This window comes from Pseudophryne corroboree, chromosome 4 (assembly GCF_028390025.1).
Source record: "Pseudophryne corroboree isolate aPseCor3 chromosome 4, aPseCor3.hap2, whole genome shotgun sequence".
NCBI lineage: Eukaryota > Metazoa > Chordata > Amphibia > Anura > Myobatrachidae > Pseudophryne > Pseudophryne corroboree.
Window position 1 is genome coordinate 929,979,571 of NC_086447.1, and position 17,483 is coordinate 929,997,053.

Genomic DNA, 17,483 nt, shown 5'->3' on the forward strand with positions numbered 1-17,483 from the left:
GAGGGGCAAACTACTGGGGGCTATACTACAGAGGGGCTATACTACAGAGGGGCTATACTACAGAGGGGCAAACTACTGGGGGCTATACTACAGAGGGGCTATACTACTGGGGGGCTATACTACAGAGGGGCAAACTACTGGGGGGCTATACTACAGAGGGGCAAACTACTTGGGGGCTATACTACAGAGGGGCAAACTACTGGGGGGCTATACTACAGAGGGGCAAACTACTGGGGGGCTATACTACAGAGGGGCAAACTACTGGGGGGCTATACTACAGAGGCAAACTACTGAGGGGCTATACTACAGAGGGGCAAACTACTGGGGGCTATACTACAGAGGCAAACTACTGGGGGCTATACTACAGAGGCAAACTACTGGGGGCTATACTACAGAGGGGCAAACTACTGGGGGGCTATACTGCAGAGGGGCAAACCACTGGGGGGCTATACTACAGAGGGGCAAACTACTGAGGGGCTATACTACAGAGGGGAAAACTACTGGGGGCTATACTACAGAGGCAAACTACTGGGGGCTATACCACAGAGAGGCTATACTACTGGGGGGCTATACTACAGAGGGGCAAACTACTGGGGGGCTATACTACAGAGGGGCTATACTACTGGGGGGCTATACTACAGAGGGGCAAACTACTGGGGGGCTATACTACAGAGGGGCAAACTACTGGGGGGCTATACTACAGAGGGGCAAACTACTGGGGGGCTATACTACAGAGGGGCAAACTACTGGGGGGCTATACTACAGAGGGGCAAACTACTGGGGGGCTATACTACTGGGGCAAACTACTGAGGGGCTATACTACAGAGGGGCAAACTACTGGGGGCTATACTACAGAGGCAAACTACTGGGGGCAATACTACAGAGGCAAACTACTGGGGGCTATACTACAGAGGCAAACTACTGGGGGCTATACTACAGAGGCAAACTACTGGGGGCTATACTACAGAGGGGCAAACTACTGAGGGGCTATACTACAGAGGGGCAAACTACTGGGGGGCTATACTACAGAGGCAAACTACTGGGGGCTAAACTACAGAGGCAAACTACTGGGGGGCTATACTACAGAGGCAAACTACTGAGGGGCTATACTACAGAGGGGCAAACTACTGGGGGCTATACTACAGAGGCAAACTACTGGGGACTATACTACAGAGGCAAACTACTGGGGGCTATACTACAGAGGCGAACTACTGGGGGCTATACTACAGAGGCAAACTACTGGGGGCTATACTACAGAGGGGCAAACTACTGAGGGGCTATACTAGAGGGGCAAACTACTGGGGGGCTATACTACAGAGGCAAACTACTGGGGGCTATACTACAGAGGGGCAAACTACTGGGGGGCTATACTACAGAGGCAAACTACTGGGAACTATACTACAGAGGCAAACTACTGGGGGCTATACTACAGAGGGGCAAACTACTGAGGGGCTATACTACAGAGGGGCAAACTACTGAGGGGCTATACTAAAGAGGGGTAAACTACTGGGGGGCTATACTACAGAGGGGCAAACTACTGAGGGGCTATACTACAGAGGGGCAAACTACTGGGGGGCTATACTACAGAGGCAAACTACTGAGGGGCTATACTACAGAGGGGCAAACTACTGGGGGGCTATACTACAGAGGCAAACTACTGGGGGCTATACTACAGAGGCAAACTACTGGGGGGCTATACTACAGAGGGGCAAACTACTGGGGGGCTATACTACAGAGGGGCAAACTACTGGTGGGCTATACTACAGAGGGGCAAACTACTGGGGGGCTATACTACTGGGGCAAACTACATAGGGGAAAACTACTGGGGGGCTATACTACAGAGGCAAACTACTGAGGGGCTATACTACAGAGGGGCAAACTACTGGGGGGCTATACTACAGAGGCAAACTACTGGGGGGCTATACTACAGAGGCAAACTACTGGGGGGCTATACTACAGAGGCAAACTACTGAGGGGCTATACTACAGAGGGGGCAAACTACTGGGGCAAACTACAGAGGGGCAAACTACTGGGGGGCTATACTACAGAGGCAAAGTACTGGGGGCTTTACTACTGGGGCAAACTACAGAGGGTCAGACTACTAGGGAGGGGGCTTTAATACTGGGGACAAACTACAAAGGGGCAAACTACTGGGGGCATTACTACAAGGGGGCAAACTGCTGGGGGCATTACTAACGGGGCTAAACTACATGGGGCAAAACTACTGGGGCCATTACCACTGGGAGGCTAAACTAAAGGGGGGGGGGAGTAAATTACTGGGGTCATAACTGCAGGGGCATGACTACTGGGGCTAAACTACAGGGGGCTAAACGACTGGGGGCATTACTACAGGCAACATTACTACTGGGGGCAATACTACACAGGGGCATTACCATTAAGGGCATTACTGATGGGGTGCACTGCTAATGAGGGCATTGTAAAGGGGACACGTCATAAGGGGCACCACTCCTGTGGACATAAGGGGCACTACTATTGCGGGTATTGCATAAGGGGCACTACTACTGTGGGCATAGTATAAGGGGTGCTACTGCTGTGGGCATAGTATAAGGGGTGCTACTACTGTGGGCATAGTATAAGGGGCACTACTACTGTGGGCATAGTATAAGGGGTGCTACTGCTGTGGGCATAGTATAAGGGGCACTACTACTGTGGGCATAGTATAAGGGGTGCTACTACTGTGGGCATAGTATAAGGGGTACTACTACTGTGGGCATAGTATAAGGGGCACTACTACTGTGGGCATAGTATAAGGGGCACTACTACTGTGGGCATAGTATAAGGGGCACTACTACTGTGGGCATAGTATAAGGGGCACTACTACTGTGGGCATAGTATAAGGGGCACTACTACTGTGGGCATAGTATAAGGGGCACTACTACTGTGGGCATAGTATAAGGGGCGCTACTGCTGTGGGCATAGTATAAGGGGCGCTACTGCTGTGGGCATAGTATAAGGGGCACTACTACCGTGGGCATAGTATAAGGGGCACTACTGCTGTGGGCATAGTATAAAGGGCGCTACTACTGTAGGCATAGTATAAGGGGTGCTACTGCTGTGGGCATTACTGTATGGGCTGACAAAGAAGCTGAGCTCCCGGTCCGCCCTCCGTCGCTCCGCCCCTACCATCGCCGCCGCACTGGAAACCCTGGTTCCAGACTCCCAGCTGCAGCGGATCTGGGACCAGGCTGGCTTTATAATCCCTGCCGCCGCATCGCGCTCCTGTGACCGCGGCGCTACTAGTTCAAATCTGTCGCTGATTGGCTGCCGGTCCGCAGCAGTTTTGAAATATTAGCACCGTGGTCACAGGAGCTCGATGCGGCGGCAGGGATAATAAAGCCAGCCTGGTTCCCGATCCACTGCAGCCGCCCTCAGCCTCCTCTGCCGCCCCGCCCTCGGACCTCTGCATGCCCACAGCCTCCTCCTCCGCACTATCTCCGAGGCCCACAGCCTCCTCCATTCCACGCCTACTACAGCCTACTCATCCACCGCACCACAGACCACTGCCGCTGCTAAACAGGTAATCTAACCCTGCTGCCTTTCTCTCTCTCTAGTGCCTACTGTATGCCCCTGCTGTCACTCTCCATGTCCCTGCTGTCATTTTCCTTGTCCCTGCTGTCACTCTCCCTGTCACTCTGTCACTCTATAATGTGAATCATACCATGTGCTATAATGTGAATGGCGGCTCATACCGTGTGCTATAATGTGAATTTCGGCTCATACCGTGTGCTGTAATGTGAATTTCGGCTTATACTGTGTGGTGTAATGTGAATTTCGGCTCATACCGTGTGCTATAATGTGAATTTCGGCTCATACCGTGTGCTATAATGTGAATTTCGGCTTACAGTATACTGTGGGCTGTAATGTGAATTTCGGCTTATACTGTGTGGTGTAATGTGAATTTCGGCTCATACTGTGTGCTATAATGTGAAAGGGGTCCTGTTATTGTGGTGTATAAGGGGTATATGGTGTGGTAAACTACACTGAAGGGCACACCCCCTTTTGCGTGGCCATACCCCCTTTTCAGGAGCGCGCACGCCATCGGCGAGCACATAATTACAACCTTCACTTTTCCATACCCCCACTTCAAAATTTACACTTGGGTGCTACTACTGTGGGTATTATTACTAGTGTGTGACCACGCCCCTTTCTTTTTGAGACCACCCCCCCTTTTTGCCGCGCCCTTTGTTACATGGGCGCCGTGGGGAGGGGGGTGAGTTCCACCACCTCTCTAGGACCACTTTAAGCACTGCATAGGGGGTCATTCCAAGTTGTTCGCTAGCTGCATTCGTTCGCTGTGCAGCGATGAGGTAAAAAAAATAAGATTTTACTCACCGGTAAATCTATTTCTCGTAGTCCGTAGTGGATGCTGGGACTCCGTAAGGACCATGGGGATTAGCGGCTCCGCAGGAGACTGGGCACAACTAAAGAAAGCTTTAGGACTACCTGGTGTGCACTGGCTCCTCCCACTAAGACCCTCCTCCAGACCTCAGTTAGGATACTGTGCCCGGAAGAGCTGACACAAATAGGAAGGATTTTGAATCCCGGGTAAGACTCATACCAGCCACACCAATCACACCGTATAACTCGTGATACTATACCCAGTTAACAGTATGAAATATAACTGAGCCTCTCAACAGATGGCTCAACAATAACCCTTTAGTTAGGCAATAACTATAAACAAGTATTGCAGACAATCCGCACTTGGGATGGGCGCCCAGCATCCACTACGGACTACGAGAAATAGATTTACCGGTGAGTAAAATCTTATTTTCTCTGACGTCCTAAGTGGATGCTGGGACTCCGTAAGGACCATGGGGATTATACCAAAGCTCCCAAACGGGCGGGAGAGTGCGGATGACTGCAGCACCGAATGAGCAAACTCTAGGTCCTCCTCAGCCAGGGTATCAAACTTGTAGACTGTTGCAAAAATGTTTGAACCCGACCAAGTAACAGCTCGGCAAAGTTGTAAAGCCGAGACCCCTCGGGCAGCCGCCCAAGAAGAGCCCACTTTCCTCGTGGAATGGGCTTTTACAGATTTAGGGTGCGGCAGTCCAGCCGCAGCATGTGCAAGTTGAATCGTGCTACAGATCCAGCGAGCAATAGTCTGCTTAGAAGCAGGAGCACCCAGCTTGTTGGGTGCATACAGGATAAATAGCGAGTCAGTTTTCCTGACTCCAGCCGTCCTGGAAACATATACTTTTCAGGGCCCTGACTACGTCCAGTAACTTGGAATCCTCCAAGTCCCAAGTAGCCGCAGGCACCACAATAGGTTGGTTCACATGAAAAACTGATACCACCTTAGGAAGGAATTGGGAACGAGTCCTCAATTCCGCCTTATCCATATAAAATACAGATAAGGGCTTTTGTATGACAAAGCCGCCAATTCTGATACACGCCTGGCCGACGCCACGGCCCACAGCATGACCACTTTCCACGTGAGGTATTGTAGCTCCACGGATTTAAGTGGCTCAACCCAATGCGACTTCAGGAAATCCAACACCACGTTGAGATCCCACGGTGCCACTTGAGGCACAAACGGGGGCTGACTATGCAGCACTCCCTTAACAAAAGTCCGAACTTCAGGCAGTGAAACCAGTTCTATTTTGGAAGAAAATCAATAGAGCCGAAATCTGGACCTTCATGGAACCCAATTTTAGGCCCATAGTCACCTCTGACTGTGGGAAGTGCAGAAATCGACCTAGCTGAAATTTCTCCTTTGGGGCCTTCCTGGCCTCACAGCACGCAACATATTTCCACCATATGCGGTGATAATGGTTTGCGTTCACTTCTTTCCTAGCTTTAAATAGCGTAGGGATAACTTCCTCCGGAATGCCCTTTTCCTTCAGGATCCGGCGTTCAACCGCCATGCCGTCAAACGCAGCCGCGGTACGTCTTGGAACAGACAGGCCCCCTGCTGCAGCAGGTCCTGTCTGAGCGGCAGAGGCCATGGGTCCTCTGAGATCATTTCTTGGAGTTCTGGTTACCAAGCTCTTCTTGGCCAACCCGGAACAATGAGTATAGTTCTTACTCCTCTCCTTCTTATTATTCTCATTACCCTGGGTAAGAGAGGCAGAGAAGGGAACACATACACCGACTGGTACACCCACGGTGTTACCAGAGCGTCCACAGCTATCGCCTGAGGGTCCCTTGACCTGGCGCAATATCTTTGTAGCTTTTTGTTGAGGCGGGACGCCATCATGTCCACCTGTGGCCTTTCCCAACGGTGTACAATCATTTGGAAAACTTCTTGATGAAGTCCCCACTCTCCCGGGTGGAGGTCGTGTCTTCTGAGAAAGTCTGCTTCTCAGTTGTCCACTCCGGGAATGAACACTGCTGACAGTGCTAACACATGATTTTCCGCCCATCAGAGAATCCTTGTGGCTTCTGCCATCGCCATCCTGCTTCTTGTGCCGCCCTGTCGGTTTACATGAGCGACCGCCGTGATGTTGTCTGACTGGATCAGCACAGGCCGGTGTTGAAGCAGGGGTCTAGCCTGACTTAGGGCATTGTAAAAGGCCCTTAGTTCCAGAATATTTATGTGTAGGGAAGTCTCCAGACTTTTCCATAGCCTTGGAAGTTTCTTCCCTGTGTGACTGCCCCCCAGCCTCGAAGGCTGGTATCCGTGGTCACCAGGACTCCTTGCATGGCACCTGGCGAATTGAATTTCTTCGTAAGAAGCTACCATCCTTCCCAGGGCTCGCGTGCATTGATGCACCGACACCTGTATACGTATTAGGAGGTCTCTGTCTAGAGACGACAACTCCTTGGACTTCTCCTCCGGGAGAAACCCTTTTTATCCTGTTCTGTGTCCGGAACCATACCCAGGAACAGTAGACGCGTCGTAGGAACCAGCTGCGACTTTGGAATATTCAGAATCCAGCCGTGCTGTTGTAGCACTTCCCGAGATAGTGCTACTCCGCCGAACAACTGCTCCCTGGACCTCGCCTTTATAAGGAGATCGTCCAAGTACGGGATAATTATTTCGGCCATTACCTTGGTAAATACCTCGGTGCCGGGGACAGACCAACGGCAACGTCTGGAATTGGTAATGACAATCCTGTACCACAATTTTGAGGTACTCCTGGTGAAGAGGGTAAATAGGGACATGCAGGTAAGCATCCTTGATGTCCAGTGATACCATGAAATTCTCCAGGCTTGCAATAATCGCCCTGAGCGATTCCATTTTGAACTTGAACCTTCGTATATAAGTGTTCAAGGCTTTCAAATTTAGAATGGGTCTCACCGAACCGTCTGGTTTCGGTACCACAACATTTTGGAATAGTAACCCCGGCCTTGTTGAAGGAGGGGTACCTTGATTTCACCTGCTGGAAGTACAGCTTGTGAATTGCCGCCAGTACTACCTTTCTCCGAGGGCAGCAGGCAAGGCTGATGTGAGGTAACGGCGAGGGGGAGTCGCCTCGAACTCCAGCCTGTATCCCTGTGATACTATTTGCAGAACCTAGGGATCCACCTGTGGGCAAGCCCACTGGTCCCTGAAGTTCCCGAGACGCGCCCCTACCGCACCTGTCTCCACCTGTGGAGCCCCAACGTCATGCGTTCATCTGATGGGGGAACAAAACACTGGCTGCTTTTTCTCCCCAAAAATAAAACCCCTTTTTTGTGGTACTTGGGTTCATGTCAGAAATGCGTAACACATTTTTCATTGCCGAGATCATGTAACGGATGTTCCTAGTGGATTGTGTATATGTCTTAACCTCGTCGACACTGGAGTCAGACTCCGTGTCGACATCTGTGTCTGCCGTCTGAGGTAACGGGCGCTTTTTTAAGCCCCTGATGGCCTTTGAGACGCCTGGGCAGGCGCGGGCTGAGAAGCCGGCTGTCCCACAGCTGTTTTACGTCATCCAGCCTTCTATGTAAGGAGTTGACATTGTCGGTTAATACCTTCCACCTATCCATCCACTCTGGTGTCGGCCCCACAGGGGGCGACATCCCATTTATCGGCCTCTGCTCCACCTCCACGTAACCTTCCTCATCCCACATGTCGACACAGCCGTACCGACACACAACACACACACAGGGAATGCTCTGACTGAGGACAGGACCCCACAAAGTCCTTTGGGGAGACAGAGAGAGAGTATGCCAGCACACACCATAGCGCTATATAATGCAGGGATTAACACTATAACTGAGTGATTTTTCCCCCAATAGCTGCTTGTATAAACAATATTGCGCCTAAATTTAGTGCCCCCCCTCTCTTTTTAACCCTTTGAGCCTGAAAACTACAGGGGAGAGCCTGGGGAGCTGTCTTCCAGCTGCACTGTGAAGAGTAAATGGCGCCAGTGTGCTGAGGGAGATAGCTACGCCCCTTTTTCGCTGACTTTTCTTCCGCTTTTTTATGGATTCTGGCAGGGGTATTTATCACATATATAGCCTCTGGGGCTATATATTGTGATGATTTTGCCAGGCAAGGTGTTTATATTGCTGCTCAGGGCGCCCCCCCCAGCGCCCTGCACCCATCAGTGACCGGAGTGTGAGGTGTGCATTAGGAGCAATGGCGCACAGCTGCAGTGCTGTGCGCTACCTTGGTGAAGACTGAAGTCTTCTGCCGACGATTTTCCGGAACACTTCTTGCTTCTGGCTCTGTAAGGGGGCCGGCGGCGCGGCTCCGGGACCGAACATCAATGGCCAGTTCCATGCGGTCGATCCCTCTGGAGCTAATGGTGTCCAGTAGCCTAAGAAGCCCAAACTACCACCTGTTAGGTAGGTTCGCTTCTTCTCCCCTTAGTCCCTCGCTGCAGTGAGTCTGTTGCCAGCAGATCTCACTGTAAAATAAAAAAACCTAAAATATACTTTCTTTCTAGGAGCTCAGGAGAGCCCCTAGTGTGCATCCAGCTCAGCCGGGCACAAGAATCTAACTGAGGTCTGGAGGAGGGTCTTAGTGGGAGGAGCCAGTGCACACCAGGTAGTCCTAAAGCTTTCTTTAGTTGTGCCCAGTCTCCTGCGGAGCCGCTAATCCCCATGGTCCTTACGGAGTCCCAGCATCCACTTAGGACGTCAGAGAAATGGCATTTCTGCGCATGCGTATGCGGCGCAATGCGCACGCGCAAAGTAATATTACAATGAAAGATGTCGATTCACACAGGGTCTGGGGAAGCTTTTCAGTTGCACTGCTGGCTGCAGAGTGATTGACAGGAAAGGGGCGTTTCTGGGTGTCAACTGACCGTTTTCAGGGAGTGATCAAGAAAACGCAGGCGTGGCTGCCCGAACGCAGGGCGTGTTTGTGACGTCAAATCAGGAACTAAACAGTCTGAAGTGATTGCAAACACTGAGTAGGTCTGGAGCTACTCTGAAACTGCACAAAATTATTTTGCAGCCGCTCTGCGATCCTTTCGTTCGCACTTCTGCTAAGCTAACATACACTCCCAGTGGGCGGCGGCCCAGCATTTGCACGGCTGCTAAAAACTGCTAGCGAGCGAACAACTTGGAATGACCACCATAATTCGGATTTTAAATCCAAATTTTGGATCGCAAAAATGACAGCAGTTTTTATCCCTTTTCAGGGAATCCTAAAGCCCAAGATTCGGTTTATTAATCCGAATTCCGAACCGAAACACTTGAGGATGGTTTTGTAAAACTAAAACTGAAACGTGACGATGAAATTAGAGGCAAAACCCTCCACGCGCATCTCTAATTAACCACTAGCCCATTGGAAATTAGACAAAAGAAACTGAGATTTAAAATATATATACATGTGTAAAAATAAAAAAATAGACTTTCACACTCGGCCAGAAATGATCAGAACTGTAAGTTTTCGTTAAATTAAATGATATTAAAAACTTCCTGTAAAGCCAAAAAACAAAACAAAAAAAAACCCATGAGAACTTTTTCCAGGGCACGGAAGTATAAGCACTTTGTTTCTCGGCGCATTACTGTGATTCTTACATTCTGGGAACAAGGAACTCGCTGTGGCCCGGGTTATTATTTAACAAGTCACTGTTCATTAGTTTCCATTTCAGTGGCAACTTGCTTTGACAAATAAAGAGAGTTTTCTCACAAGCGAACTTTAGGCTGCGGCAAATGAAAGGAAAACAGACAACAGGAAAATAAAAAAATTCTGCAACAAGATCTTTCCAGACACATTTTATATGAACCGATTTTCAATTAAAATTATAATGAAATAAATTATACAGCACTTAACCTTTTTGAAGACACTTAGTGGCGTATCCTTGCTTAACATTATTCTACTGCTACGTTTGAGAGCCTCGTCAATGCCACCGAAAGTTTTCTGGGTAAAAAAAACTCCTGGTTGTACTCATCCTTTTTCCTTGATCTGTGTGCACCTTCACTGGGATAATGACAGCACAATAAATATAATAATAAAATACAGAAAATGAGTTCTCGGTAAAAAAGGTGACCCATTCATAAAAGAATTCTAGAATAAAATGGAAAGGGTAAAAGTTTTGCCTATTTTGTGCTGTGTGTATAAGAACATTTGCGACCACTGTTTTCTCTGCCTCTTCCCCGATCTCTGCGGATTAATAGTCTCCTAATTGAAAAAACACAATAGCTCCTGATTTTATCAAAACAACAAAATGTCGAGGTAAAGCGACAAAGTGGAAACATCAGACGTTCTCGACAAAAACAAACTTTTACAATGATTTCATTAGTGCGGAGTGAAATGGCTGGGGCGTATTTTCTGAGTCGTCCGCACTGCAGTGTGTGTGCGAGACGTGACTGAGACGTCTTAATAATCGCTATGCGTTTGTAAATGGTGTAGAGCAGAGGTTCTCAAACTCGATCCTCGTGGGCCCACACAGTGCATGTTTTGCAGGTAACCCAGCAGGTGCACGGTGTACTATTAATTACTCACTGACACATTTTAAAAGGTCCACAGGTGGAGCTAATTATTTCACTTGCGATTCTGTGAGGAGACCTGCAAAACAAGTACTGTGTGGGCCCACGAGGACCAAGTTTGAGAACCTCTGGTGTAGAGCGTGTGGGGGAGATGGGATCTCACAATCACAATGTGGTTTTGTTCGTAGTTGGGGCAGACTTGCCTACCCTCCCGGAATGGTGGGCAAACCTCCCGCTTTCCCCCTCGGCCGACCGCATCAGTGAACAAGTAGGCGGGCCGAGGGGGTCCGATGACGCGATTCGCGCTGAATCGCGTCATCGTAGCTCCGCCCCCGCTATGCAGAGCCTCGTTTCTCGGCACAGCACAGCGGGGGGTGGAGTTACGATGACGCGACCCGTATGCAACGCCCCCGGACCGCCCATCCTGCTGCTGGCCATGCCCCCAAACCGCCCATCCTGCTGCCGGCCATGCCCCCATTCACCTACAACGCTGCCTCCTCCCGGAGGAGGAGGCAGGAAAGTAGGTAAGTATGAGTTGGGGGGAACCGAATACAATCCTGAGATGACCTAATAAATAGGGCAAGTTTATTCTTCTACTCTTGTTATCTGGGATTCGTGTCTTTGTCTTTTCCCATATCATAGCAATAAGGATTGTTTTTTCAGGGGGAATAAGGGCCACCCCAGGGATCGGCAACATGGAAAGAGATTGGGTTCACATTACTGCCGGACTACTCTGGCTGGGCATCTGTGCATGGGTGGACGTCCGCATGTGCAATGAAAAAATCTTGAGATAGGCATCGCAAGCAGCTGCAGCCAACCGGAGAGGGATTGCAAGATCCCTCTCCGGCTGAGCTGCCCTATTGTAGTTAATGGGCAAATGACATCTGTAGGTGTTAGCCCAGGCATGCAAAATCTGTAAAGCTACACTTTCTTGTTGCATGCAGCTCCTGTAAGGGATACTTAATTCTGTCCTTAAACATCTTGAAACACCAGTCTCTCTCTCTCTCTCTCTCTCTCTCTCTCTCTTATGGACAAAATAACTTGACAAAAGACCGCTAATTACCTATATGTACTTTTCTTGTAAATGGCACTTATGGTTCAGCCGTGTGTGCTGTGGGGCTTATTTACTAAGGAACAACTTCATTTAGAGTTGGGTGTAAGTCAATTTGTGGGGTGTAAATATCTGCATATTTATGCTGTGCATGTCTACCAAGAGGCGTCCTTATTTAGATTTGGAGAGGCGGAACGGGGATGTGCAAATGCGGAGAACAGTAATGATGTGTGCATTCTTCTTAGGTGCAAACAGAGTGTAATAATACATGATGGTGATGCACAGTGCTGTGGAAACTTGTGCGACATCTAAATAAAAGATGATAGCAACAATACCCATGATGCCACCACCTACACTATCTAGTTACGTCTGTTTGGCACACCTCGGGAGGGAGTAGCTGTGCCCTGCCAGGGCGTTTCTTTGAAAGAAAAATCCAGTTAATAAGGCAGCACGCTGTGTAGACACAGCTCCACAGCGTGCTGCAATGCAACACCTCACATTCACCCACCCCTGTGAATCAACTGGAATGTCCTAGTCGTGGGACTGCTGGCCAGTCCTACCAAATCTGTACCGTCCAGCAAAAAGTGGTATGGTTGGTAAGTACTAGAGATGAGCGCCTGAAATTTTTCGGGTTTTGTGTTTTGGTTTTGGGTTCGGTTCCGCGGCCGTGTTTTGGGTTCGAACGCGTTTTGGCAAAACCTCACCGAATTTTTTTTGTCGGATTCGGGTGTGTTTTGGATTCGGGTGTTTTTTTCAAAAAACACTAAAAAACAGCTTAAATCATAGAATTTGGGGGTCATTTTGATCCCAAAGTATTATTAACCTCAAAAACCATAATTTACACTCATTTTCAGTCTATTCTGAATACCTCACACCTCACAATATTATTTTTAGTCCTAAAATTTGCACCGAGGTCGCTGTGTGAGTAAGATAAGCGACCCTAGTGGCCGACACAAACACCGGGCCCATCTAGGAGTGGCACTGCAGTGTCACGCAGGATGTCCCTTCCAAAAAACCCTCCCCAAACAGCACATGACGCAAAGAAAAAAAGAGGCGCAATGAGGTAGCTGTGTGAGTAAGATTAGCGACCCTAGTGGCCGACACAAACACCGGGCCCATCTAGGAGTGGCACTGCAGTGTCACGCAGGATGTCCCTTCCAAAAAACCCTCCCCAAACAGCACATGACGCAAAGAAAAAAAGAGGCGCAATGAGGTAGCTGACTGTGTGAGTAAGATTAGCGACCCTAGTGGCCGACACAAACACCGGGCCCATCTAGGAGTGGCACTGCAGTGTCACGCAGGATGTCCCTTCCAAAAAACCCTCCCCAATCAGCACATGATGCAAAGAAAAAGAAAAGAAAAAAGAGGTGCAAGATGGAATTGTCCTTGGGCCCTCCCACCCACCCTTATGTTGTATAAACAAAACAGGACATGCACACTTTAACCAACCCATCATTTCAGTGACAGGGTCTGCCACACGACTGTGACTGATATGACGGGTTGGTTTGGACCCCCCCCAAAAAAGAAGCAATTAATCTCTCCTTGCACAAACTGGCTCTACAGAGGCAAGATGTCCACCTCATCTTCACCCTCCGATATATCACCGTGTACATCCCCCTCCTCACAGATTATCAATTCGTCCCCACTGGAATCCACCATCTCAGCTCCCTGTGTACTTTGTGGAGGCAATTGCTGCTGGTCAATGTCTCCGCGGAGGAATTGATTATAATTCATTTTAATGAACATCATCTTCTCCACATTTTCTGGATGTAACCTCGTACGCCGATTGCTGACAAGGTGAGCGGCGGCACTAAACACTCTTTCGGAGTACACACTTGTGGGAGGGCAACTTAGGTAGAATAAAGCCAGTTTGTGCAAGGGCCTCCAAATTGCCTCTTTTTCCTGCCAGTATAAGTACGGACTGTGTGACGTGCCTACTTGGATGCGGTCACTCATATAATCCTCCACCATTCTATCAATGTTGAGAGAATCATATGCAGTGACAGTAGACGACATGTCCGTAATCGTTGTCAGGTCCTTCAGTCCGGACCAGATGTCAGCATCAGCAGTCGCTCCAGACTGCCCTGCATCACCGCCAGCGGGTGGGCTCGGAATTCTGAGCCTTTTCCTCGCACCCCCAGTTGCGGGAGAATGTGAAGGAGGAGATGTTGACAGGTCGCGTTCCGCTTGACTTGACAATTTTGTCACCAGCAGGTCTTTCAACCCCAGCAGACCTGTGTCTGCCGGAAAGAGAGATCCAAGGTAGGCTTTAAATCTAGGATCGAGCACGGTGGCCAAAATGTAGTGCTCTGATTTCAACAGATTGACCACCCGTGAATCCTTGTTAAGCGAATTAAGGGCTGCATCCACAAGTCCCACATGCCTAGCGGAATCGCTCCCTTTTAGCTCCTTCTTCAATGCCTCCAGCTTCTTCTGCAAAAGCCTGATGAGGGGAATGACCTGACTCAGGCTGGCAGTGTCTGAACTGACTTCACGTGTGGCAAGTTCAAAGGGCATCAGAACCTTGCACAACGTTGAAATCATTCTCCACTGCACTTGAGACAGGTGCATTCCACCTACTATATCGTGCTCAATTGTATAGGCTTGAATGGCCTTTTGCTGCTCCTCCAACCTCTGAAGCATATAGAGGGTTGAATTCCACCTCGTTACCACTTCTTGCTTCAGATGATGGCAGGGCAGGTTCAGTAGTTTTTGGTGGTGCTCCAGTCTTCTGTACGTGGTGCCTGTACGCCGAAAGTGTCCCGCAATTTTTCTGGCCACCGACAGCATCTCTTGCACGCCCCTGTCGTTTTTTAAAAAATTCTGCCCCACCAAATTCAAGGTATGTGCAAAACATGGGACGTGCTGGAATTTGCCCATATTTAATGCACACACAATATTGCTGGCGTTGTCCGATGCCACAAATCCACAGGAGAGTCCAATTGGGGTAAGCCATTCCGCGATGATCTTCCTCAGTTTCCGTAAGAGGTTTTCAGCTGTGTGCGTATTCTGGAAACCGGTGATACAAAGCGTAGCCTGCCTAGGAAAGAGTTGGCGTTTGCGAGATGCTGCTACTGGTGCCGCCGCTGCTGTTCTTGCGGCGGGAGTCCATACATCTACCCAGTGGGCTGTCACAGTCATATAGTCCTGACCCTGCCCTGCTCCACTTGTCCACATGTCCGTGGTTAAGTGGACATTGGGTACAACTGCATTTTTTAGGACACTGGTGAGTCTTTTTCTGACGTCCGTGTACATTCTCGGTATCGCCTGCCTAGAGAAGTGGAACCTAGATGGTATTTGGTAACGGGGGCACACTGCCTCAATAAATTGTCTAGTTCCCTGTGAACTAACGGCGGATACCGGACGCACGTCTAACACCAACATAGTTGTCAAGGACTCAGTTATCCGCTTTGCAGTAGGATGACTGCTGTGATATTTCATCTTCCTCGCAAAGGACTGTTGAACAGTCAATTGCTTACTGGAAGTAGTACAAGTGGGCTTACGACTTCCCCTCTGGGATGACCATCGACTCCCAGCGGCAACAACAGCAGCGCCAGCAGCAGTAGGCGTTACACGCAAGGATGCATCGGAGGAATCCCAGGCAGGAGAGGACTCGTCAGAATTGCCAGTGACATGGCCTGCAGGACTATTGGCATTCCTGGGGAAGGAGGAAATTGACACTGAGGGAGTTGGTGGGGTGGTTTGCGTGAGCTTGGTTACAAGAGGAAGGGATTTACTGGTCAGTGGACTGCTTCCGCTGTCACCCAAAGTTTTTGAACTTGTCACTGACTTATTATGAATGCGCTGCAGGTGACGTATAAGGGAGGATGTTCCGAGGTGGTTAACGTCCTTACCCCTACTTATTACAGCTTGACAAAGGGAACACACGGCTTGACACCTGTTGTCCGCATTTCTGGTGAAATACCTCCACACCGAAGAGCTGATTTTTTTGGTATTTTCACCTGGCATGTCAACGGCCATATTCCTCCCACGGACAACAGGTGTCTCCCCGGGTGCCTGACTTAAACAAACCACCTCACCATCAGAATCCTCCTGGTCAATTTCCTCCCCAGCGCCAGCAACACCCATATCCTCCTCATCCTGGTGTACTTCAACACTGACATCTTCAATCTGACTATTAGGAACTGGACTGCGGGTGCTCCTTCCAGCACTTGCAGGGGGCGTGCAAATGGTGGAAGGCGCATGCTCTTCACGTCCAGTGTTGGGAAGGTCAGGCATCGCAACCGACACAATTGGACTCTCCTTGTGGATTTGGGATTTCGAAGAATGCACAGTTCTTTGCTGTGCTGCTTTTGCCAGCTTGAGTCTTTTCATTTTTCTAGCGAGAGGCTGAGTGCTTCCATCCTCATGTGAAGCTGAACCACTAGCCATGAACATAGGCCAGGGCCTCAGCCGTTCCTTGCCACTCCGTGTGGTAAATGGCATATTGGCAAGTTTACGCTTCTCCTCCAACAATTTTATTTTAGGTTTTGGAGTCCTTTTTTTACTGATATTTGGTGTTTTGGATTTGACATGCTCTGTACTATGACATTGGGCATCGGCCTTGGCAGACGACGTTGCTGGCATTTCATCGTCTCGGCCATGACTAGTGGCAGCAGCTTCAGCACGAGGTGGAAGTGGATCTTGATCTTTCCCTAATTTTGGAACCTCAACATTTTTGTTCTCCATATTTTAATAGGCACAACTAAAAGGCACCTCAGGTAAACAATGGAGATGGATGGATTGGATACTAGTATACAATTATGGACGGGCTGCCGAGTGCCGACACAGAGGTAGCCACAGCCGTGAACTACCGCACTGTACTGTGTCTGCTGCTAAAATATAGACTGGTTGATAAAGAGATAGTATACTCGTAACTAGTATGTATGTATAAAGAAAGAAAAAAAAACCACGGTTAGGTGGTATATACAATTATGGACGGGCTGCCGAGTTCCGACACAGAGGTAGCCACAGCCGTGAACTACCGCACTGTACTGTGTCTGCTGCTAATATATAGACTGGTTGATAAAGAGATAGTATACTTGTAACTAGTATGTATGTATAAAGAAAGAAAAAAAAACCACGGTTAGGTGGTATATACAATTATGGACGGGCTGCCGAGTGCCGACACAGAGGTAGCCACAGCCGTGAACTACCGCACTGTACTGTGTCTGCTGCTAATATAGACTGGTTGATAAAGAGATAGTATACTCGTAACTAGTATGTATGTATAAAGAAAGAAAAAAAAACCACGGTTAGGTGGTATATACAATTATGGACGGGCTGCCGAGTGCCGACACAGAGGTAGCCACAGCCGTGAACTACCGCACTGTACTGTGTCTGCTGCTAATATAGACTGGTTGATAAAGAGATAGTATACTCGTAACTAGTATGTATGTATAAAGAAAGAAAAAAAAACCACGGTTAGGTGGTATATACAATTATGGACGGGCTGCCGAGTGCCGACACAGAGGTAGCCACAGCCGTGAACTACCGCACTGTACTGTGTCTGCTGCTAATATATAGACTGGTTGATAAAGAGATAGTATACTCGTAACTAGTATGTATGTATAAAGAAAGAAAAAAAAACCACGGT